Raw genomic sequence first — 24,687 nt, 5'->3', positions numbered from 1 at the left:
ACAAGAATAGTTTCTGTTGTCCAGTGCTACACCCTTAGAATAAAAAGGTTCCAAAAGGGTTCTTCGGCTGTCCTCGTAGGAAAACCCTTTCTGGTTCTTGAGATAAAAATGTTTTGGTTCCACTTAGAAACCTTTTGGGTTCCATGGTGAACCCTCAGTGGAAAGGGCCCTACATGGAACCCAAAAGGGTTCTACCTGGAACAAAAAATGATTATTCCAAGGGCTCTCCTATGAGGACAGCTGAAGAAACCTTTTAAGTTCTAGATAGCAATTCTAAGGGTGCAGCAATGTTTATGATGTAGTTTACCCTTCTATCTGTGCTCTAGATACAAAATAAAGCTGAATGTCATGGAAGATGTTTGGACTGTTTTATTTGATTTTATTTCACCTTTATTTAACCAGGTAGGCTAGTTGAGAACAAGTTTTCATTTACTGTGACCTGGCCAAGATAAAGCAGTTCGACACATAAAACAACACAGAGTTACACATGGAGTAAAACAAACATACAGTCAATAATACAGTAGAAGAAAAAAACGTATATATACAGTGTGTGCAAATGAGGTAAGATAAGGGAGGTAAGGCAATAAAATAGGCGATAGTGGCGAGGTAATTACGATATAGCAATTAAACACTGGAGTGATACATGTAGATGTGCAGAAGATGAATGTGCAAGTAGAGATACTGGGGTGCAAAGGAGCAAAATAAATAAATAAATACAGTATGGGGATCAGGTAGTTGGATGAGCTATTTACAAGATGGGCTATGTTCAGGTGCAATGATCTGTGAGCTGCTCTGACAGCTGGTGCTTGAATTTAGTGAGGGAGATAAGAGTCTACAGCTTCAGTGATTGATTTTCGCAGTTCATTCCAGTCATTGGCAGCAGGGAACTGGAAGGAAAGGCGGCCAAAGGAGGAATTGGATTTGGGGGTGACCAGTGAAATATTTCTGCTGCAGCGCGTGCTGTGGGTGGGTGCTGCTATGGTGAACAGTGATCTGAGATAAGGCAGGGCTTTACCTAGCAAAGACTTGTAGATCACCTGGAGCCTGGAGTGGATTTGGCGACGAGTATGAAGCGAGGGCCAACCAACGAGAGTGTACAGGTCGCAGTGGTGGGTAGTATATGGGGCTTTGGTGACAAAATGGATGGCACTGTTATAGACTGCATCCCAATTTGTTGAGTAGAGTGTTGGAGGCTATTTTGTAAATGACATCGCCGAAGTCGAGGATTGGTAGGATAGTCAGTTTTACGAGGGTATGTTTGGCAGCATGAGTGAAGGATGATTTGTTGCGAAATAGGAAGCCGATTCTTGATTTAATTTTGGATTGGAGATGCTTAATGTGGGTCTGGAAGGAGAGTTTACAGTCTAACCAGACACCTCGGTATTTGTAGTTGTCCACATATTCTAGGTCAGAACCGTCCAGAGTAGTGATGCTGGACGGGCGAGCAGGTGCGGCTAGTGATCAGTTGAATAGCATGCATTTAGTTTTACTTGCATAAGAGCAGTTGGAGGCCACAGAAGAGAGTTGTATGGCATTGAAGCTCGTCTGCAGGTTAGTTAGCACAGTGTCCAAAGAAAGGCCAGAAGTATACAGAATGGTGTTGTCTGCGTAGAGGTGGATCAGAGACTCACCAGCAGCAAGAGCGACATCATTGATGTATACAGAGAAGGGAGTCGGCCTGAGAATTGAACCCTGTGGCACCACCATAGAGACTGACAGAGGTCCAGACAACAGACCCTCCGATTTGACACACTGAACTCTATCAGAGAAGTAGTTGGTGAACCATGCGAGGCAGTCATTTGAGAAACCAAGGCTGTTGAGTCTGCCAATAATAATGTGGTGTTTGACATAGTCGAAAGCCAGGTCGATGAATATGGCTGCACAGTATTGTCTCTTATCGATGGCAGTTATGTTATCGTTTAGTACCTTGAGCGTGGCTGAGGTGCACCCATGACCAGCTCGGAAGCCAGATTGCATAGCGGAGAAGGTATGGTGGGATTCAAAATGAGCGGTGATCTGTTTGTTAACTTGGCTTTCGAAGATCTTAGAAAGGCAGGGTAGGATAGATATAGGTCTGTAGCAGTTTGGGTCTAGAGTGTCTCCCCCTTTGAAGAGGGGGATGACCATGGCAGCTTTCCAATATTTGTGGATATCAGATGATACGAAGAGAGGTTGAACAGGCTAGTAATAGGGGTTGCAACAATTTCAGCAGATCATTTTAGAAAGAGAGGGTCTAGCCCGGCTGATTTGTAGGGGTCCAGATTTTGCAGCTCTTTCAGAACATCAGCCATCTGGATTTGGGTGAAGGAGAAATGGGGGAGGCTTGGGCAAGTTGCTGTGGGGTGTGCAGGGCAGTTGACCGGGGTAGGGCTAGCCAGGTGGAATGCATGGCCAGCCGTAGAAAAATGCTTATTGAAATTCTCAATTATCGTGGATTTATCGGGGGTGACAGTGTTTCCTAGCCTCAGTGCAGTGGCTGATTTGCTAGGATTTTTTGCTAGGATGCTAGGATTTTTGATGCTAATGCAGTTTTTGTGCTTGAAAAGGGAAGTCAGGTCTGGAGTGAACCAAGGGTTATATCTGTTCCTGGTTTTTAAAAATTTAATGGGGCATGCTTATTTAAGATGGTGAGGAAGGCACCTTTAAAGAATAGCCAGGCATCATCTACTGACGGGATGAGGTCAATATCCTTCCAGGATACCCGGGCCAGGTCGATTAGAAAGGCCTGCTCGCTGAAGTGTTTTAGGGAGCGTTTGACAGTGATGAGGGGTGGTCGTTTGACCGCTGACCCATTACGGATGCAGGCAATGAGGCAGTGATCGCTGAGATCTTGGTTGAAGACAGCAGAGGTGTATTTAGAGGACAAGTTGGTTAGGATGATATCTATGAGGGTGCCCGTGTTTATGGATTTGGGGTTGTACCCGGTAAGTTCATTGGTAACTTGTGTGAGATTGAGGGCATTAAGCTTAGATTGTAGGATGGCCTGGGTGTTAAGCATGTCCCAGTTTAGGTCACCTAGCAGTACGAGCTCTGAAGATAGATGGGGGCAATCAATTCACATGTGGTGTCCAGGGCACAGCTGGAGGCAGAGGGTGGTCTATAGCAAGCAGCAACGGTGAGAGGGGTGGATTTTTAGAAGTAGAAGCTCAAATTGTTTGGGCACAGACCTGGATAGTTTGACCGAACTCTGCAGGCTATCTCTGCAGTAGATTGCCACTCCACCCAGTCCAATTGGCAAAATAAGCAGGTTGTTGTGAGCAGGTTGTTGGTTAGCATCCAGCCATTTTAGCTGCTGTGCCTTCATAAGAAAGGCATTCACTCCTCCGTTCCATGGATGATTTACCCTGAGAGGAGAGGGTTACCTGGACATCATGTCAACTCATAGAGGGAGGGAGAGGAGAGAGGGAGAGAGTGAAGTTATGGAGAGGAGGGAGGGAGGGGGAGGGGAGGTAGGGAGAGGAGGGAGAGAGGTAGTGAGAGGAGGGAGGGTGGAGATAGAGAGACAACTTTGGTATCCATCTTAGCTATGAATGAAGCCGGATTTTGTAAATGATATTGTACAATGTGAATGTGGTTTACTGGTAAGTGGAATAGAACAGAACGATTGTATTATGCGATTAATAATTGTATTAATTATTATCAGATTGAGAAACTTCTCTGCGCTTACTTTTGAGCCAATAAATCAACTTATTTTTGGAAATGAACAGTGTGAAAACCCAAGACTGGTGGAGAGAGGCCCATGTCACACTGGCAAGCCAGAAGAACATCCATTTTATTACCATTTCAAACCATTCCAGCTGAACCATAACAACCTACAGTTGTCATCACACCAGTTCAAACCAGTCCAACTGAACCATAACAACCTACAGTTATCATCACACCAGTTCAAACCAGTCCAACTGAACCATAACAACCTACAGTTATCATCACACCAGTTCAAACCAGTCCAACTGAACCATAACAACCTACAGTTGTCACCACACCAGTTTAAACCAGTCCAACTGAACCATAACAACCTACAGTTATCATCACACCAGTTTAAACCAGTCCAACTGAACCATAACAACCTACAGTTATCATCACACCAGTTCAAACCAGTCCAACTGAACCATAACAACCTACAGTTATCATCACACCAGTTCAAACCAGTCCAACTGAACCATAACAACCTACAGTTATCATCACACCAGTTCAAACCCGTCCAACTGAACCATAACAACCTACAGTTGTCATCACACCAGTTCAAACCAGTCCAACTGAACCATAACAACCTACAGTTATCATCACACCAGTTCAAACCAGTCCAACTGAACCATAACAACCTACAGTTATCATCACACCAGTTCAAACCAGTCCAACTGAACCATAACAACCTACAGTTATCATCACACCAGTTCAAACCAGTCCAACTGAACCATAACAACCTACAGTTGTCACCACACCAGTTTAAACCAGTCCAACTGAACCATAACAACCTACAGTTATCATCACACCAGTTTAAACCAGTCCAACTGAACCATAACAACCTACAGTTATCATCACACCAGTTCAAACCAGTCCAACTGAACCATAACAACCTACAGTTATCATCACACCAGTTCAAACCCGTCCAACTGAACCATAACAACCTACAGTTATCATCACACCAGTTCAAACCCGTCCAACTGAACCATAGCAACCTACAGTTATCATCACACCAGTTCAAACCCGTCCAACTGAACCATAACAACCTACAGTTATCATCACACCAGTTCAAACCCGTCCAACTGAACCATAACAACCTACAGTTATCATCACACCAGTTCAAACCCGTCCAACTGAACCATAGCAAGCTACAGTTATCATCACACCAGTTCAAACCTGTCCAACTGAACCATAGCAACCTACAGTTATCATCACACCAGTTCAAACCTGTCCAACTGAACCATAGCAACCTACAGTAATCACATGCATATGCTCATGCGGAACGGCGAGAGAGACAAGTGTGTGTGTTTCTGTGTAACTTTTCTAGCAGAATGAGATATCAGTGCTTCTCTAGGAGTCCATCAGTCATGTGGTTGGGGTGCATTAGGGGTGCATTAGGGGTTTAGGAGGGGTAGCAGAGTTGTGGGAGGTCTGTCTGTGTCAGGAATGTGCAACAGCTGGATAGTGAAGGCGAACAGGGACAGGGATGACGGGGTAACTGGGCATCAGGGGCACCCAGGACTGAGCCAGGCTGTGGGAACCATGGAGCGGGGCAATTACTGGAAGTTTTCCTCAGATGAGGCTATGTAATGGCCGTTTGGCCCCTGGGGGCCGAGAGCTTAAAAACTCTATTGAATCAGATACGCTCCTCCTGAACCTCTCCGCTCTCAGCTGTTCTCCCTCGTTTTCTTCATCCCTCGCTCTGTCTCGGTCGGTCAGTCACTCTCTCTCTCTCTCTCACTCACTCACTCACTCACTCACTCACTCACTCACTCACTCACTCACTCACTCACTCACTCACTCACTCACTCACTCACTCACTCACTCACTCACTCACTCATTCACTCACTCACTCATTCACACAGCTGTAAAATAATGAATGACCTCAAAGGTATGGCCAGTTATGTCATATATTTTTACAAGAGCTGTGAGTAGATGATGGAGTTCACCAACCTATTCACATTTATAATGGTAGTGGTGGCTATATGAACCCAGTGAATGGGTCTCCCTCCCTCTCTCTCTGTCTCTGTCTCTCTCTCTCCCTTCAGTCCCTTTTCAGCCCAGGGGGAGTATTAGAGTTCTATGAGTCAAACCTACCTCAAGAAAGCTCTTCTCACAGTACTGCTAACTTGATTGATAGTTAATGAACTGTAATACACTTTCTGACTGGAGTAGTGTTCCGTAGACAATGAGGAGTAATCACAACATTATTCTTGGAGCTATGGACTCTTTTTATTTAATTTTGGAAACATTGATTGAACTGCTTCATTTGCATATCAACCAGTCAGCAGAGACTGTTTAGTGTTCCCTATCAAACAACCCAGATATTTTCCTTCTAGGGAGGGAGTATGTGTGTGGTGTGGTGTGTCTTCTGTCTGTGTGTGTGTGTGTCAGTGTGCATGTTCTCTTCATTGAGGACTGTGTGTCTGAGTGGACCCACTCATCAACCTAGCAACAGGAGGGAGGGGCCAGAATGTGAGGGAGAAATTCATATTTGCCAATGAAGCCCCTCTCCAACACAGTAACCCCTCCTCCTCATGTGGATTTCCCTGTGTGTGTGTGTGATGATTCTGCACTGGGCCGGTGCAAGGAGTGAAACAGTGAGCTGTGCGAGAGGGAGGGTCAGTGTGTGTGTGCATGCTAACAGTGTGCCTTATGGACAGAGGAGGCTTGAGTGACTGTTGACTAGCCGGCTAGTAGGTGGAGGAACAATAAGAACACAGACAGAACTCTGTGCTTGTGTGATCCAGTGTTTGTTGTGGAATCTATACTCTCAGACTAGGAGGTTCTAGGCGACGGTGGGTTGAAGGAGCGGGATGTCTAAGATGACGTTGTGGTTGGGCCTTCTCCTGGCTCTCAGCGCAGGTCGTCTGGATGCTTGGTTCTGGAACAAGGACCTTGATCCTACTACCCAAGCCCCAACGAAGGCTCCGCCACTGGGCAAGGAAGGAGGACAGCCCAAGAGAGGTGAGGAGAACCTGGCAGGGGTTGGGGCAGAAATCATCAACGTGGCTGATGGGATCCGTAAGTTTGTGCAGACGTGGGACGCGACCCCAACCACTTGGACTGACAGAGGAGTGGCGAGCCCTACCACACAGATGGCTAATAAGGAGGAGTCTGTGTCTGGGGAAGGGTCTGGGGCTAAGGAAGGATCTGGGTCTGGGGAAGGATCTGGGTCTAAGGAAGGATCTGGGTCTGGGTATAAGGAAGGATCTGGGTCTGGGTATAAGGAAGGATCTGGGTCTGGGGAAGGGTCTGGGGCTAAGGAAGGATCTGGGTCTGGGGAAGGATCTGGGTCTAAGGAAGGATCTGGGTCTGGGTATAAGGAAGGATCTGGGTCTGGGGAAGGATCTGGGTCTAAGGAAGGATCTGGGTCTCAGATGGGTTCCGGATCAGGGTCTGGTTCAGCATCTGGTGTAGGGTCTGGGTTTGGATCGGGGGTTGAGTCTGGTGTAGGTTCAGGGACCGGCTCGGGTTCGGGGTCAGGGCTTGGAGAAAGGGAAAGCTTGGTTCTCCCCACTAACCTAACAGGGGTGGTGGAGGATGACCTCACAGGGGTTGAGGGGGTGAAACAGGGCGAACCAAAGACCAACCTCTCTGACATCACTTCTCATGACCACAATGGAACCTGCCACCTTGTGCCCACTGATTGGCCAATCTGCATATCAAGGGGGTCAAAGCATTTCTCGCTGCCCAACTTCCTGAACCACACCTCTGTGGCGGAGGTTGGCGTGGCCCTGAGAGAGTGGGCGTGGCTGGCCAAGGCGGGGTGCCACCATGGAGCCGAATGGTTCCTCTGCCTCCTCCTCGTGCCCAGGTGCCCGCTGCCTGGCCAGGTGCTCGACAAGGTTCCCCTTCTGCCCTGCTGCAGCTTCTGCCAAGTCCTGCAAGACAGCTGCTGGCCAGCCCTGGATGACGGGCGACTTCCTGTAGAGTGTAATTTGCTGCCCGACAGGGATCAGGAGGCGGGGTTGCGGTGTCCGCCATGCGTGTCAGTTAGTAATCGGAAAGGTAAAACCGCGGGTTAGAATGTATCCTGTTTGGAGATACATTTTGAATCCGGTTGTCTGGTCATGACAGGTGTGTGTGTGTGTGTGTGCATGTGCACGTGTGATTAACACACCTTTGTGAAGTAGCATAGACACGCGTTATCCTCACATTTGAGCGACTTGAAAATGCTTGGCGGCGGTGGGGACTTTCAGTCAGGGACTGCTGATGATTGTACCTTGTTTTGGGGTCAATCATACTCCACTGCACGTGCTCAGAAGTGTGACATGAACACAAGCATGACTGACCGGCACTATAGACCACCAACCTGGGAGCATTTGCATGTTGTGTATGAATGTTAACGTTAATAATAATGTTTTGTCTGCGTAGAGTGGAGACAATCCATGAAATATACACGAAGCATCAGACAAAATCATGCCACAGCATGTTGTTTTCAGACAGTGGAAAATACATTTCCTGCATTCTTCCTACAGCATTTATGAGTATTCAGATATGCTCGTACTGTAGGTTGGACTTGTGATTCATGTGATGCAGTAAAGTAGCATATGGAGAAGTGGAAAATGCACACTGTTTATAATCTGTTCTCCAGGGTTCTGCCCCACAAAGGGCAGGAAGACTTCTAATAAATCATTCCCTGCTGAGTATGCATGGGAGAATTGATTGTCTGAGTTCAGAGTCACAGGACATTAAACGCATCAAGCCATATTTATAACACAGCTGTTTTCCCGTGGGGATTTGTAAGTGCTCAGGTTTCTTAGCATGTTATTGAAAATGTTTTTCATTGTCCGTGTTAACTTTACTTTTACCAAGTAGGGTAGGCGTTTAGATAAAGTTGAAATGTTATCATAAACCATAGTCCAATAAAGTAGGGGTTAGGCTGTAAAGCCACTATTTTTGGAAGGCTCATTTAAAAGAAATGCATAGCAGTGTACTAGTATATATATATATATATGTCACTGTTTTCCTAGTTGTAATACATGACAAAATAGGTCAATATGAGACATGATAGAAAGACTGTTTATTTATATTGGCTGTACTCATTTCATCATAGATTACACTTGCCGTGTTTTTGCCCGACAAGATAAATTACTTCAGAACATGTTCATTTGTGATTTACTTGGTGCTTCTGTTTGCCAAGCAAAGCTGTGGAACAGCACCGCGCTTGTCAGCATGTCGTTCTCTTCTGGGATGCATTCCTAGACTTGTACATACACACTGAATCAAACACACACACACACTCAGATGCACACACACACACACACACACACACTCAGATGCGAACACACATACACACTCAGATGTGCGCACACACACACTCAGATGCACACAGACACACACACACACACACACACACACACACACACACACACACACACACACACACACACACACACACACACACACACACACACACACACACACACACACACACACACACACACACACACACACACACACACACACACACACACACACACACACACACACACACACACACACACACACACACAGTGCACCCTTTCCTTTGTTTACTTGAGTTCACTTGTCATTTGAGATGGGAGTTTAAATGGAAAGTCCCTGTTTTGTTGTGGAGTTGACGTTAGTCTGTTTTATGGGGACTGTCCCTTAAGCCTCTCTACCACTGTTGTGCCTTTTTCTATTCCAGTATCCTGTTTTACTGAGTTCACTAAGTGTGTCCTATCAGCATGAGCGGTGGAGATGGATGAAGGGATGCATGGGTTGATGGATAGGCTGATGATGGACCTATAGGTAGAAGGATGGAAACAAACTATTACAAACAGCCATCTTAAGATTTGACTCAACTATCTGGCTGAAGAGGGTCAACCATCTTGTCTCTGTCAATCTACAAAGCATTTTCAGGCCACTATCTGTACCAATGGAATTCGGCTTGGTGGGCGACAATCAATCCGACCCTTATCGAGATTCACCAGCTTCCTTTCATTGCCATCTTTATATTACACAGCCTCCATACTGCATTCAAGTATTTCTGGGACTCAATCAATGTCTGAAATCAGTGAGCATGAGGACTGGAATGTAGAATGTTTCTAGGAGGAGTGGATGATGCATTCTCAGCAGAGCAGACCACTGCAGTCTGAACAATGGTTTCATCTCATCCACACTGGTGCTGTTATGGACAGTATGGGGTGCGTGGCTGGGGGTGGAAGATTCATGGACAATGATCTGCTCTGGGGAAGAGTGTGGCGATTGTGCTCTCTGGTTTGGGAGAAAGGGTGAGGGTGTCTTTGCGAGCCCCCTTCCAACAAGGAGCTGTCTGATTCGGGCCAGACCGGGGCACTGAATCTCCACGAGGGGTCATGGGTCTCACCCACATTTTTACACAGTCTTTCAGTAACGGTCGAAATGAGTCAATGAAATGTCCAGTCATCCATGTGAAGAAGAGTAAAGAGAAAAACAAAGAGAAAGAGTGAGTCATTTGTGTCGGGGATTTACCAGTTCATTACATGTGAAGGTTCACATTGGTTCACTGGGAAACAAGTGGGTGGTATAGCATGCTTGTTGCCCGCATTGATGTTATCATGCAGTGGATCATGTTTCGTAATAAACAAGTCTTGATTTTTGTAATATCTGTTATGTAAATGGATTTCATAGGTATGTAGGTAGCAAAACTATTGCTCTACAGTATACCAACTCAAATCACTCAGACATTCCCAGAAGATTCCAAATATGGGCAAAATCTCGTAAAGCTGGGCCCTTACCAGAGAAAACCTAGCTGCTGTGGCGCCAAATGTTATGTTATGTTATGTGTGACCAATCCAACCATTAGCTTGAATAGCAGAATGGGGCTTTTCTGACATTCAGCCAATTGAGCCAATGTACAAGGTTGGATTTAGTGATGTCATCTTTGTGGAGTGCTCTGCTTTCTTGTTTCCTGTTCCATTATCAATCATTTTTAACTGACCAAATATGGATTAAGGGCTGACCTGGGAACAGTGGAAATGCCATAGATGTCACAGCTGTGTTGCCTCACTCTGAAGTGTTAACTGATGGGCTTTCAGTTCTGGCACTGCTCCCCCTTTCTGTAGCTCTCCAGGTCCAGTTGGTCTGGTCCTCTGGGATGTGTCACAGCTGGAGAGGTTGAACCATTCAGACTTTCTAACAGGGGGGTCCTTGGAGAAGATGGAAAGTGGAGTTAGATACTCTATATCTCAAACACCAGCTGACATCTGTCTGTTTCTGGTACAGTAAGATCAGTGTTTCACATTACAGCCTGTTCCAATGGTCTTTGATGGGCTCGTCACCAACTGTAACAAGCATTGCAAGTTAGCACCAATAAACAATGATGATGGTTTCATTTTTGGCTACTTACATTTATTTTATTTATTTTTTTACCCCTTTTTCTCCCCAATTTCGTGGTATCCAATTGGTAGTTACAGTCTTGTCCCATTGCTGCAACTCCCGTACGGACTCGGGAAAGGCGAAGGTCAGGAGCCGTGCGTCTTCTGAAACACAACCCTGCCAAGGGTTGCTTCTTGACACAATGCCCGCTTAACCCGGAAGACAGCCGTACCAATGTGCCGGAGGAATCACCGTGCACCTGGCTACCGAGTCAGCATGCACTGTGCCCGGCCTGCCACAGGAGTCGCTAGAGCGCGATGGGACAAGGACATCCCTGCTGGCCAAACCCTCCCCTAACCCGGACAACACTGGGCCACCCCATGGGTCTCCCGGTCTCGGCCGGCTAAGACAGAGCCTGGACTCGAACCAGGATCTCTAGTGGCACAGCTAGCACTGCGATGCAGTGCCTTAGTCCACTGCGCCTCTCGGGAGGCCCCCTGCTACTTACATTACTGTAATTAAAGTACATTCTTATGTCCGTACAGTAGTTTTGGCACTGTCATCTTGGAACGTGGGGGTTTAAACAAACAGTTGTTTGATGTTTGGCCTCTGGGTCTCTCTGATGCATCATTGAATTAGGAAAATAGTTTTCTGTTGCTCTTTGCACACAGTTAGTTAGGCCTTCTCATTTTCCCAAACAATTACTTATTACAGTTCTCAGACGAAGAGAACAGCAGCATTTCTTCAGCACGGTCTCGAGGCAATGAAGCCTTTTACAACGAAGTAGTGCTCTGTTAACTTTTTTATTGTTCACTGTGACATACCTAAGTTTATTTAAAACAGAGTGAAACTCAGACATAAGGTAACTAGATGGACTGTAGTTTAGTCAATGTTTGGGTTGCGGGACATTTTATGTATGCCCTCTTGGCTAAGAGGGAGCTCTTTGCTAGGATAACAGAAGTGAAGAGGAGAGGATGAAGATAGGATAGAGAGGCGAGGGGATAAAATAACGTTATACAGTACATACGGAAAGTATACAGGCCCCTTGACTTTTTCCACATTTTGTCACATTACAGACTTATTCTAAAATGGATTAAATATTTTTTTCTCCTCATCAATCTACACATATTACCCCATAATGACAATGCAAAAACAGGCTTTGATTTTTTGTTGTTGCAAAAATCACCTTATGTACGTAAGTATTCAGACCCTCTGCTATGACAGTCGAAATTGAGCTCAGGTGCATCCTATTTCAATTGATCATCCTTGAGATGTTTCTACAACTTGATTGGAGTTCACTTATGGTAGATTAAGTTGATTGTACATGATTTGGAAAGGCACACGCCTACCTATATAAGGTCCCACAGTTGACAGTGCATGTCAGAGCAAAAACCAAGCCATGTGGTTGAAGGCATTGCCCGTAGAGCTCTGAGACAGTATTGTGTCAAGGCACAGATCTGAGGAAGGGTACCAAAACATTTTGTCAACATTTAAGGTCCCCAAGAACACAGTGGCCTCCATCATTCTGTGCAATCGGGGGAGAAGGGCATTTGTCAGCGAGGTGACGAAGAACCCGATGGTCACTCAGAGCCTCAATCAGGCCTTTATGGTAGAGTGGCCAGACGGAAGCCATTCCTCTGTAAAACGCAAGACAGATTGGAGTTTGCCAAAATGTACCTAAAGACTCTCAGACCATGAGAAACACCATGAGAAACAAGATTCTCTGGTCTTATGAAACCAAGATTGAACTATTTGGCCTGAATGCCAAGCGTCATGTCTGGAGGAAACCTGGCACCATCCCTACGGTGAAGCGTGGTGGTAGCAGCATCATGCTGTGGGGATATTTTTCAGTGGCAGGGACTGGGAGACTAGTCAGGGCCGAGGGAAAGATGAACGGAGCAAAGTACAGAGTTCTCAGGACCTCAGACTGGAGTGAAGGTTCACCTTCCAGAAGGACAACGATCCTAAGCACACAGCCAAGACAACGCAGAAGTGTTTTCGGGAAGAGTCTCAGAATGTCCTTGAGTGGCCCAGTCACAGCCCGGACTTGAACCAAATCGAACATTTCTGGAGAGGCCTGAAAATAGGGGTGCAGCAACCCTCTCCATACAATCTGACAGAGCTTGAGAGGATCTTAAGATAAAATGGGAGAATCTCCCAAAATACAGGTGTACCATGCTTGTAGAGTCATACCCAAGAAGACTTGAGGCTGTAATCGAGTAAAGGGTATGGATACTTATGTAAATGTAATATTTTGTTTTTTAAACTTTTAATACATTTGCTAAAATGTCTACACCTTTTTTTTGCTAAATCATTATGGGTTATTGTGTGTAGATTGATGAGGGAAACATTTAAAAAAAATCCATTTTAGAATAAGTCTGTAACGTAACAAAATGTTGAAAAAGTCAAGGGGTCTGAATACTTTCTGAATGCACTGTATATACAGCTAAATATATCAAATTTCAACACTGACATAAATGTAACTGTTTCTTTTATTCACCAAGGAAGAGTGATTCATTCTCAGTGTAATGTATTGTTATGGATATGAATGACTGCAGGTTGGTGTATGTATTCATTGGCAAGCAGGGTTTTTGTAGCTACAAGATTTCTCATGGTTTTTCTAGATTGTATTCGTATAGTGCTTTCCATCATGTCCTAAAGTACTTCATACCGTAACTCACCCTCATCCACTAGCACCTACCTGGGTGATACAACATGGCAGCCATTTTGTGCCTCACAGAAACCACCCACCACACACAAGCTCCAACTAGTTTTCTCAATGTATGCGTTGCATGCAAACCCTCCTCCTGGACATATTAAATGATTAGTCATGGTCTGAGAGCCAGTCGTTAGCCCTCGTCCCGAGCCACTTCAGCATGTTTAGACTGGCAGGCCTGTTGTGCTGGGCTCTGGGCCCAGACGCTGGGTACTGTACTTAACAAAGCTTATTGTACACACACACACACACACACACACACACACACACACACACACACACACACACACACACACACACACACACACACACACACACACACACACACACACACACACACACACACACACACACACACACACACACACACACACACACACACACACACACACACACATCCTAGTTGTTGTTTTGGGTTCTTTAGTTTGTGCATGACATTCTATGGTCAGTGCATGCATTGTTTAGGCCACTCACTTCACAAAATGATGCTGCCAAGTTATTCCAAATATGGAAGTTCATGATATAGCAGGTGACATACAGAGATCAGGTGACTATCAGGTGAATAAGCTCAGCTGACAGACATACAGTGCATTCAGTATTCAGACCCCTTCACTTTTTCCACATTGCAGTCTTATTCTAAAATTGATTAAATTGTTTATTATCCTCATCAATCTACACACAATACTCCATAATGACAAAGCAAGAAGAGGTTTTCAGAATTTTTTGCAAATTTAAAATGTGCACTGTAGGCCATGGATTTTCCAATCTGGGGGAGGTGGGAATATATTCCCTATTGGGATGGGACATCTGTAGTACGTAATCAACAGGATATTCCCTTAATCTATGTCTGACTGGGAATCCTTGGAAAGCTGTTAGGTTCCCTATTACTGCAGTGCTGTGGAACGTCTCTGAGCGTTGCCAGGATAGCGTGAAGGATCAGACCAGTGTGGAGAATCATGGAATCATGTCAGATTGGGAACAGGGAAGGGAAGCTGCCTGCCTGGCCAGCCACCCTGGTCCCATGTTGCTCAGCTGCTAAATGACTGAAATGAAATGTGATCCTGGGATGTGGTGGTGGTGTTCCCACGTTCTCCTGTCAACACGACATCTGCCTGCATGGGAATCCCCATTCAATGCAGTGCAACTCAGTCCCAGTTGATTTTGTATAGTGCAGTACAAGTGAGTGAGTCGATGGATTCTGTTATGACATCCATGTTGGTAAACATGGCTGGTATGTAACTGGCAATACTTTCTGACAGCTATAGTGGATACATTCCATATTCCTCTTTTGTTCTGCCTCTCTTATCTAACTTTTTCATTAACATTCATTGTAATTTTTTTCGGTAGACAGAAAGCAGTTACTCCCTCAGGCTCTTTTGTGACTCGGGTTAGTGTTGGGTTAGTGTCTGCGGTAGTGTTGGTTTAGTGTCTGCGGTAGTGTTGGGTTAGTGTCTGCGGTAGTGCCGGGTTAGTGTTGGGTTAGTGTCTGTGGTAGTGTTGAGTTAGTGTCTGCGGTAGTGTTGAGTTAGTGTCTACGGTAGTGTTGGGTTAGTGTCTGCGGTAGTGTTGAGTTAGTGTCTACGGTAGTGTTGGGTTAGTGTCTGCGGTAGTGTTGAGTTAGTGTCTACGGTAGTGTTGGGTTAGTGTCTGCGGTAGTGTTGGGTTAGTGTCTACGGTAGTGTTGAGTTAGTGTCTGCGGTAGTGTTGGGTTAGTGTCTGCGGTAGTGCCGGGTTAGTGTTGGGTTAGTGTCTGCGGTAGTGTTGAGTTAGTGTCTACGGTAGTGTGGAGTTAGTGTCTGCGGTAGTGTTGGGTTAGTGTCTGCGGTAGTGTTGGGTTAGTGTCTACGGTAGTGTTGAGTTAGTGTCTGCGGTAGTGTTGGTTAGTGTCTGCGGTAGTGTTGGGTTAGTGTCTGCGGTAGTGTTGGGTTAGTGTCTGCGGTAGTGTTGGGTTAGTGTTGAGTTAGTGTTGGGTTAGTGTCTGCGGTAGTGTTGGTTTAGTGTCTGCGGTAGTGTTGGTTAGTGTCTGCGGTAGTGTTGGTTAGTGTCTGCGGTAGTGTTGGTTTAGTGTCTATGGTAGTGTTGGTTAGTGTCTGCGGTAGTGTTGAGTTAGTGTCTACGGTAGTGTTGAGTTAGTGTCTGTGGTAGTGTTGGTTAGTGTCTGCGGTAGTGTTGGGTTAGTGTCTGCGGTAGTGTTGAGTTAGTGTCTACGGTAGTGTTGGGTTAGTGTCTGCGGTAGTGTTGAGTTAGTGTCTGCGGTAGTGTTGGGTTAGTGTCTGCGGTAGTGTTGGGTTAGTGTCTACGGTAGTGTTGAGTTAGTGTCTGCGGTAGTGTTGGGTTAGTGTCTGCGGTAGTGCCGGGTTAGTGTTGGGTTAGTGTCTGCGGTAGTGTTGAGTTAGTGTCTACGGTAGTGTTGAGTTAGTGTCTGCGGTAGTGTTGGGTTAGTGTCTGCGGTAGTGCCGGGTTAGTGTCTGCGGTAGTGTTGGGTTAGTGTCTGCGGTAGTGTTGGTTAGTGTTAGTGTTGGGTTAGTGCGGTAGTGTTGGTTAGTGTCTACGGTAGTGTTGAGTTAGTGTCTGCGGTAGTGTTGGGTTAGTGTCTGCGGTAGTGTTGAGTTAGTGTCTGCGGTAGTGTTGAGTTAGTGTCTGCGGTAGTGTTGGGTTAGTGTCTGCGGTAGTGTTGAGTTAGTGTCTGCGGTAGTGTTGAGTTAGTGTCTGCGGTAGTGTTGGGTTAGTGTCTGCGGTAGTGCCGGGTTGTGTTTTAGTGTCTGCGGTAGTGTTGAGTTAATGTCTACGGTAGTGTTGAGTTAGTGTCTGTGGTAGTGTTGGGTTAGTGTCTGCGGTAGTGCCGGGTTAGTGTCTGCGGTAGTGTTGGGTTAGTGTCTGCGGTAGTGTTGGTTAGTGTCTGCGGTAGTGTTGGGTTAGTGTCTGCGGTAGTGTTGGTTAGTGTCTACGGTAGTGTTGAGTTAGTGTCTGCGGTAGTGTTGGGTTAGTGTCTACGGTAGTGTTGGGTTAGTGTCTGCGGTAGTGTTGAGTTAGTGTCTGCGGTAGTGTTGGGGTAGTGTCTGCGGTAGTGTTGGGGTAGTGTCTGCGGTAATGTTGGTTTAGTGTCTGCGGTAGTGTTGGTTTAGTGTCTGCGGTAGTGTTGGTTTAGTGTCTACGGTAGTGTTGGGTTAGTGTCTGCGGTAGTGTTGCGTTAGTGTCTGCGGTAGTGTCGGGTTAGTGTCTGCGGTAGTGCCTGCAGTAGTGTTGGTTAGTGTCTGCAGTAGTGTTGGGTTAGTGTCTGCGGTAGTGTTGGGTTAGTGTCTGCAGTAGTGTTGGGTTAGTGTCTGAGGTAGTGTTGGGTTAGTGTTGGGCTAACCGGGCCACAGCTGTGAATGCCCTAGCGCCCTGTCAGATGGACCAATAGCAGGTTCATCCGATGAGAAGCTTCCTCCCCCTCGCCCTCTCTGCCTCCCACTAATTGGCTGAATTCCCACAGGATCTTCAGCTATGCTTCGGTTGACGTGCAGGTTTAGAATGTAGATAGCATAACAACAGAGTCCAGTGAGACCCTAGCTGGCTTAGCAATATGGTGTGGGAGTGAGTACAGGCTGTACAGAGTAAGTGGTGTTGCTGTGTTAGTGTGTGGAAACACATGTTTGAGATTAGTCCAAAAAGTATTGAGTCTCCAAATGTTCCAATTCATTTTAGGATGTAGTACGATAGTCCTTGTGTATTGGTTGTTGTCCAAGGGCTGCACCCAAGTAGTATCCAATAGTCAAATAAATGCCATTCACACAAGTCACAGCTGGAAGTATGATACTAATATGAGACATGATGCATTTTAAAATGTAGGCTTACTCAACCACCTGAAAGGGCATTCATAGATTTAGCCCGTGGTAACTTGTAGAATAGACACTGGCTGAAATGAGATTTTAACCAATTAGCATTCAGGATTTAGACCCACCCGTTGTATAATCTTCATTATAAACTGGGTGGTTCGAGTCCTGAATGCTGATTGGCTGACAACCGTGGTATATCAGACCCTATACCATAGGTGTTACTGTTTTAATTACGTTGGTAACCAGTTTATAATAGCAATAATTCACCTCAGGGGTTTGTGTTATATGGCAAATATACCATGGCTAATGGCTGTATCCAGGCACTCCACGTTGCATCGTGCATAAGAACAGCCCGTATCAGTGGTATATTGCCCATATACCACACCCCCTCGTGCCTTATTGCGTAAGTATGATATGATATTGCACATACTTATGAATGCCACTTTTGGCCATTGAGAAGTTAGATCCCCTTTAGGATACACCATTAGCTATTGGAATAACTCCTCATGGTTCAGTCTAGATCCTCTGAGACTTAATGACTTGTGTTACGGAGTTCACTTCCCCTGTTTAAGTTTACATCACTGGAGGGATAGGAAATCTCAAGTATCTTTGGTTCGTGTGACATTCACATTGTACAGTGTGGGCTTTTCTTTAAACATCTGTCATAAATCTACTCTGACAGTTCACCCATGAGAGGATGTCTGTCTGTCCAGTGTTTAGTTCCCTAGAGGTGCTATTTCATGTGAATGTGATGGTTAGTCTCATGTAATTTCCTCATTTCCCTCTAGGCTATTTGAGTCCATGGGAATTGGATTACAGTCAGACGTTTTTCCATGCTAAAACAGCCCAAGTTCATTTGAAACTCTCTCCATAACGCCTTATTTTTGCTTTTATTTGACATCTACTACCTACCTTGGTCAATCAGACTTACTGCTGCACTTGAAAGATAATGTGAGCTGTCACGAGATCTGCTATCGCCCATCATAGAAACGTAGAAGGGTTCATCATTGACCGCATACTGTAGACCCGTGAACCGGTTTGACCTGTCCTAGGTGAGGTTGAACCATTAACTAATAAAGTCTGAAGCTCAATTGACTCTGAAGCCCTACTGAGTCTGAAACCCTATTGACTCTGAATCCCTATTGAGTCTGAAGCCCTATTGAGTCTGAAACCCTATTGAGTCTGAAACCCTATTGAGTCTAAAACCATATTGAGTCTGAAGCCCTATTGACTCTGAAGCCCTATTGACTCTGAAACCCTATTGAGTCTGAAACCCTATTGAGTCTAAAACCATATTGAGTCTGAAGCCCTATTGACTCTGAAGCCCTATTGACTCTGAAACCCTATTGAGTCTGAAACCCTATTGAGTCTAAAACCATATTGAGTCTGAAGCCCTATTGAGTCTACTGGGGTTGGTCCACGTGGCCTGAGGTTTGTCATTTCACTCTGCAACAGACCTTTGCTGACATTTTGCTGACCTTTCGTTAGGTCAGTTGATTTACATTTGGTTGGGTTGTCAGGCAACGTGAAATCAACAAAACATTTCACCACGTCATTGGATTTTAGTTAAATGTTGGGTGACAAAAATACTAAATTGCCTTACGTGGATTAGTTTTTTCAAATCCAATCCGTTTTCCACTTTGTTTCAACATCATCATATATCTTTCCTTTTTTAAATGTTGTGGAAATAACGTTGATTCAACCAGTTTTTGCCCAGTGGCTTTGTTGTTAACTTCACTGCACATGTATGTGTATGGCCTGAGGCACTCATCCTGGCTAAGTCACTTGGTGAAGCACAGCACACCAATCAAGGCATGATGCTTTCTAATCTGCTATTGCACTGTGCCCTTGTACCCTTCGGTAACTTCATGTCAATGATAAAGTACTCTGTGTATGCTTACTCTATGCCCTTAACAACTGACTCAGGATCAGTTTGGCTGTTTAGCTGAGGGTTAAATTTGGGGGTATGGTAAAGGAAGATGGTACAGGCTGTGAAAAAAAGGAACTGTCTAGAAGCTAAAATGATTATTCGGCTGTCCCCATAGTAGAACCCTTTTTGATTCCAGGTAGAACTAGGGGTGCAAAGCTACCAGTAGTTTACCGAAGTTACCGGAATCTTCATCGTCATTTTTGGTAACAGAAAATATATGGCAATCTATCATAACTTTGGTAATTTATACTTGAATAACTTTTACAAAATGATACAGTATCTAGGATTATGTTTTTAAATATCTGTGTCCATATTGGCCACAGGTTTCTAGTATATAGGATTATGTTTTAAAATATCAGTGTACAAATTGGCCACAGGTTTCTAGTATATAGGATTATGTTTTTAAATATCTGTGTCCATATTGGCCACAGGTTTCTAGTATATAGGATTATGTTTTAAAATATCAGTGTACAAATTGGCCACAGGTTTCTAGTATATAGGATTATGTTTTAAAATATCTGTGTACAAATTGGCCACAGGTTTCTAGTATATAGGATTATGTTTTAAAATATCTGTGTACAAATTGGCCACAGGTTTCTAGTATATAGGATTATGTTTTTAAATATCTGTGTACAAATTGGCCACAGGTTTCTAGTATATAGGATTATGTTTTAAAATATCTGTGTACAAATTGGCCACAGGTTTCTAGTATATAGGATTATGTTTTAAAATATCTGTACAAATTGCCACAGGTTTCTAGTATATAGGATTATGTTTTTAAATATCTGTGTACAAATTGGCCACAGGTTTCTAGTATATAGGATTATGTTTTTAAATATCTGTGTCCATATTGGCCACAGGTTTCTAGTATACAGACCATCTGGTTCAAGAGAAAATAGCCTAAATAATGAAACTCTGCAACTCGTACAACTATTGACTTTTTTCACAACTGCCACCAGTTTGACACTGAAACATTGTCAACAAATTCATAGTAAAATAAATAAAAGTGTGTACATTTTTTTAAAAATATATATTTCATGCTGAAACCCTCATATTAAACACCAATGATATTCACTAAGTTGATGGTTTATATTTTGGATAATGTTTTGCAGGTTTTATATTCAATGTTTTATTTGAAAATCATCTTATTTAATATACTGTATGTTACATGTGGTAAGGTCACACAGAGCGCCAGAGATAATTACAGACACTTGTGATAATCTGAAGTACCCAAAAGGGACACTAGATGTCTTGTGATAGATTAAATAAAATCCTTGAAAGATACCAACATTCTGGTAATTTACTGGTAAACTTTTAAAGTTTCCAGTAATATACCCTCCCTTTGCAATGCTGGGTAGAACCCTTTTGGTTCCAGGTAAAAACCCTTTTGGGTTCCATATTAAACCCTTTTCAGAGGGTTTTACATGGAACCCAAAAGGGTTAACTTATGGGGACAGCCAAAGAACACTTTTTGGAGTGTATAGCTGATCCTAAACCAGTTGTTAAGTGATTAGCGTAAACAGGAGCTGAAAAAAAGGACTGGTCCAGAAACAACTCAAAGTCCCGAAGCCCTGGGCACTTCATGTAGACTAGATCTGAAAGAAGCCCTGGGCACTTCATGTAGACTAGATCTGAAAGAAGCCCTGGGCACTTCATGTAGACTAGATCTGAAAGAAGCCCTGGGCACTTCATGTAGACTAGATCTGAAAGAAGACATGTAGACTTGATCTGAAAGAAGCCCTGGGCACTTCATGTAGACTAGTCTGAAAGAAGCCCTGGGCACTTCATGTAGACTAGATCTGAAAGAAGCCCTGGGCACTTCATGTAGACTAGTCTGAAAGAAGCCCTGGGCACTTCATGTAGACTTGATCTGAAAGAAGCCCTGGGCACTTCATGTAGACTAGATCTGAAAGAAGCCCTGGGCACTTCATGTAGACTAGATCTGAAAGAAGCCCTGGGCACTTCATGTAGACTAGATCTATTGGAATTGGACAAATCAATATGCAAGGTGACATTTTTATTATACTGCTATCCAATGTTTTCAGATCTACACAGTGCCCTGGGACCTAAGTTAGGGCTAGTGCTTTGTTTCTGGACTGGGCCAATGGGACTCCTGTACTGTAAGCGCTGGCTTCGTGTGTGTAACCTCACCTCCTGTCCTGTCTCCTCCCCTGCAGTAGAGAGTGGTGTGACTCTACTGCAGCTGATCGGAGACCTGCCTCCTGATGATTCCCAGGCCGGTCCAGGGGGGAAACCCGCCTACTACTTCGGAGGGCAGGACGGGCTGACTGCTGCGGGACAGCCGGCCCTGGCCCACCTCCCCAACCCCTTCTACAGAGACTTCTCCCTGGTCTTCCAAATCCTCCCCTCCAGCCCCGGGGTCCTCTTCTCCATCACAGACGCCTCCCAGAAGTTCATGTACGTGGGGGTGAAGCTGAGCGCCCCGGACGCTGACGGCAGGAATCAGAAGATTCTGTTCTACTACACAGAGCCCGACTCTGAGGCCTCGTACCTGGCCGCTAGTTTCACCGTGCCCTCCCTGGACCTAGTCTCCTGGACCAAGTTCTCTCTGTCCGTGTTCAACGACCAGGTGACCTTCTTCATGGGGTGCGACGCCTCTGGGAAGACGGTGAAGTTGGAGCGCTCGCCGGATGACATGGAGCTGGACAGCGGGGCGGGCATCTTCGTGGGTCAGGCGGGAGGCGCGGACCCTGACAGGTTCGAGGTACAGTATGGATCGCCAACCACACCTCTAATGCTGACCTGACCACACATATTTACCTCAAACTTTATTGTTCTCTCATGTAAAACATCTTTATTGTTCCCTCATGTAAAACATCTTTATTGTTCCCTAATATAAAACATCTTTATTGTTCCCTCATGTAAAACATCTTTATTGTTCCCTCTTGTAAAATATCTTTATTGTTCCCTAATATAAAACATCTTTATTGTTCCCTCATGTAAAATATCTTTATTGTTCCCTCATGTAAAACATTGGTATAACTCTTCCCCTAAAGTCTGTCGTTCTGCACCCCCACCCTCAACCCTCGCTCTGGTGTCAAACCCCATGTGACCATCACATGTGGTTAGACGGGTCAGTGACTATGCTGACGGGGTCAAAGGCCAGACGACAGGACAGGTCAGCTAATAGATTTACTAGAGGGAGGAGGGGTTAGTAGTGCTGTGTTAGTGAGATGTGACTGGCTGTCTGGCTTTCCTGTTGCCAGTGACACATACCTGACTGAGATTCCTGAGGGAGCGATTAGTGAGGGATTTACCCCCAAACAATGTGAGGGTTTAGGTTTCATTTCACTCACACCTGTTGTTTTTAACAGACAGTGTGTTGAAATGTGCATTCTCATAGTCTAACTCTATCAGGCCCCTGGGAGAGATTTAGAACCCTGTCATTCTCATAGTCTAACTCTATCAGGCCCCTGGGAGAGATTTAGAACCCTGTCATTCTCATAGTCTAACTCTACCAGGCCCCTGGGAGAGTTTTAGAACCCTGTCATTCTCATAGTCTAACTCTATCAGGCCCCTGGGAGAGATTTAGAACCCTGTCATTCTCATAGTCTAACTCTATCAGGCCCCTGGGAGAGATTTAGAACCCTGTCATTCTCATAGTCTAACTCTATCAGGCCCCTGGGAGAGATTTAGAACCCTGTCATTCTCATAGTCTAACTCTATCAGGCCCCTGGGAGAGATTTAGAACCCTGTCATTCTCATAGTCTAACTCTATCAGGCCCCTGGGAGAGATTTAGAACCATGTCTGTTGTTTAAGCAAGACTCTGTCTGTTCTGAGTTAGTAAGGCCACGGTCAGTCAGAAACATCCTCTTTACATTTGATTGTATATTAATGGCTTAGATCCTGACTAGAATCATTAAATTCTTACTGCCCCAATGGCTGTACAGTATCTCCTTTCTCACAGCCATCAGTGTGTTTGTCTGTGTCTGTGCATGTTGTGCAGGGCGCGATCGCTGAGCTGAACGTGGTGGGTAACCCTCGAGCAGCTGAGCTACTCTGTGAAGATGATGATGACTCAGACGCTGTGAGTGATTAGACTGTAGAACCAGACACAGTTTAGAAGGAATATGATATGATTCATGTCAACTAACATTTTCTCAAATGCCTTGACTTGTCTCTGTTTGTCTTGCTGTCTCTCTCTTCCTCTGTCTCTCTCTCAGGCCTCAGGTGACTTTGGCAGTGGGGATGGGGACAGAAGAGAGACCGGCAAAACTGTAAAGGAATCTTCTTTATCCTATCTTGTCCTGTTAATCTATTCTGTGATGTAGAAATAGATGGAAGGATTTACTGTGAAACTATTGGATCGGGGTCTGTCTGTCCTGTCTAACCTTCCTCTCCTCCCTCTCTTCCCTCCTGTCAGACCACACCTCCATCTCTCCGACCAGTGCCAGAGCCCCCTCTGACATCATCAGTGAGCGACAGGCTCTCAGAGACAGGTCAGTGGGCTGAGTTGAATAATTATGACATCATCTGTGAAGTTATCCTCTAAAATATTACTTAGGTTTATTGAAAATGCACATATAATAGTGAACCAACCAAGCTATATTTAGAGTAACTGCAGTGCTAACAAAAACTGTTGATGTAAAAACTGTGAAACTATCTGTCATGGAAATATGTACCTAGTGTAATACCACACTACTTGAGAACCTTGTTGCTCGTTACATACGGTATGCTGGGATATACAGCACACTAGCACCTTCTAGTGGAGAAGGTAGACATTACCTTTAATTTTCCTTCAAGAGTGGCTGATTGGAAAGGAAAAGAATGGGGGATACCTAGTCAGTTGTACAACTGAATGTATTCATCTGAAATGTATCTTCCCCATTTAACCCTTCTGAGGGGGGGGGGGCTGCCTTAGTCGACATCCACGTCATCGGTGCCTGGATTAACTACCTTGCTCAGGGGCAGAACGGTATATTTTTAACTTGTCAGCTCAGGGATTCGATCCAGCAACCTTTCGGGTTACTGGCCCAACGCTCCTACCCACCAGGGGAATGTTGATAATTGTTAGTGTTTTCTAGTGTACGAACTAGGCATGCAGGTAAGTGTGTTTGTGTTGATTGACTGTAGGTGACAGGAATCATCAGACCTCAGTAGAGTCCAGACCAGGGTCAGGAGGTCAACCAGGTAGGTCACTGGAAATGTTGTCTGTCTGTCTGTCCGTCTGTCTGTCTGTCGGGCTATATCA

General features: G+C 45.0%; 1 pseudogene; it reads left to right on the top strand.

The window, feature by feature from the left end:
• The first annotated feature begins 6,265 nt into the window (after positions 1 to 6,265).
• LOC124007822 overlaps positions 6,266 to 24,687 on the top strand; it is a 36,659-nt pseudogene continuing 18,237 nt past the window's right edge.

Source organism: Oncorhynchus gorbuscha, linkage group LG21 (assembly GCF_021184085.1).
Source record: "Oncorhynchus gorbuscha isolate QuinsamMale2020 ecotype Even-year linkage group LG21, OgorEven_v1.0, whole genome shotgun sequence".
Classification (NCBI taxonomy): Eukaryota; Metazoa; Chordata; class Actinopteri; order Salmoniformes; family Salmonidae; genus Oncorhynchus; species Oncorhynchus gorbuscha.
Note: the sequence above shows the minus strand (reverse complement) of the source record. Positions and strands in the feature narration are given on the sequence as shown.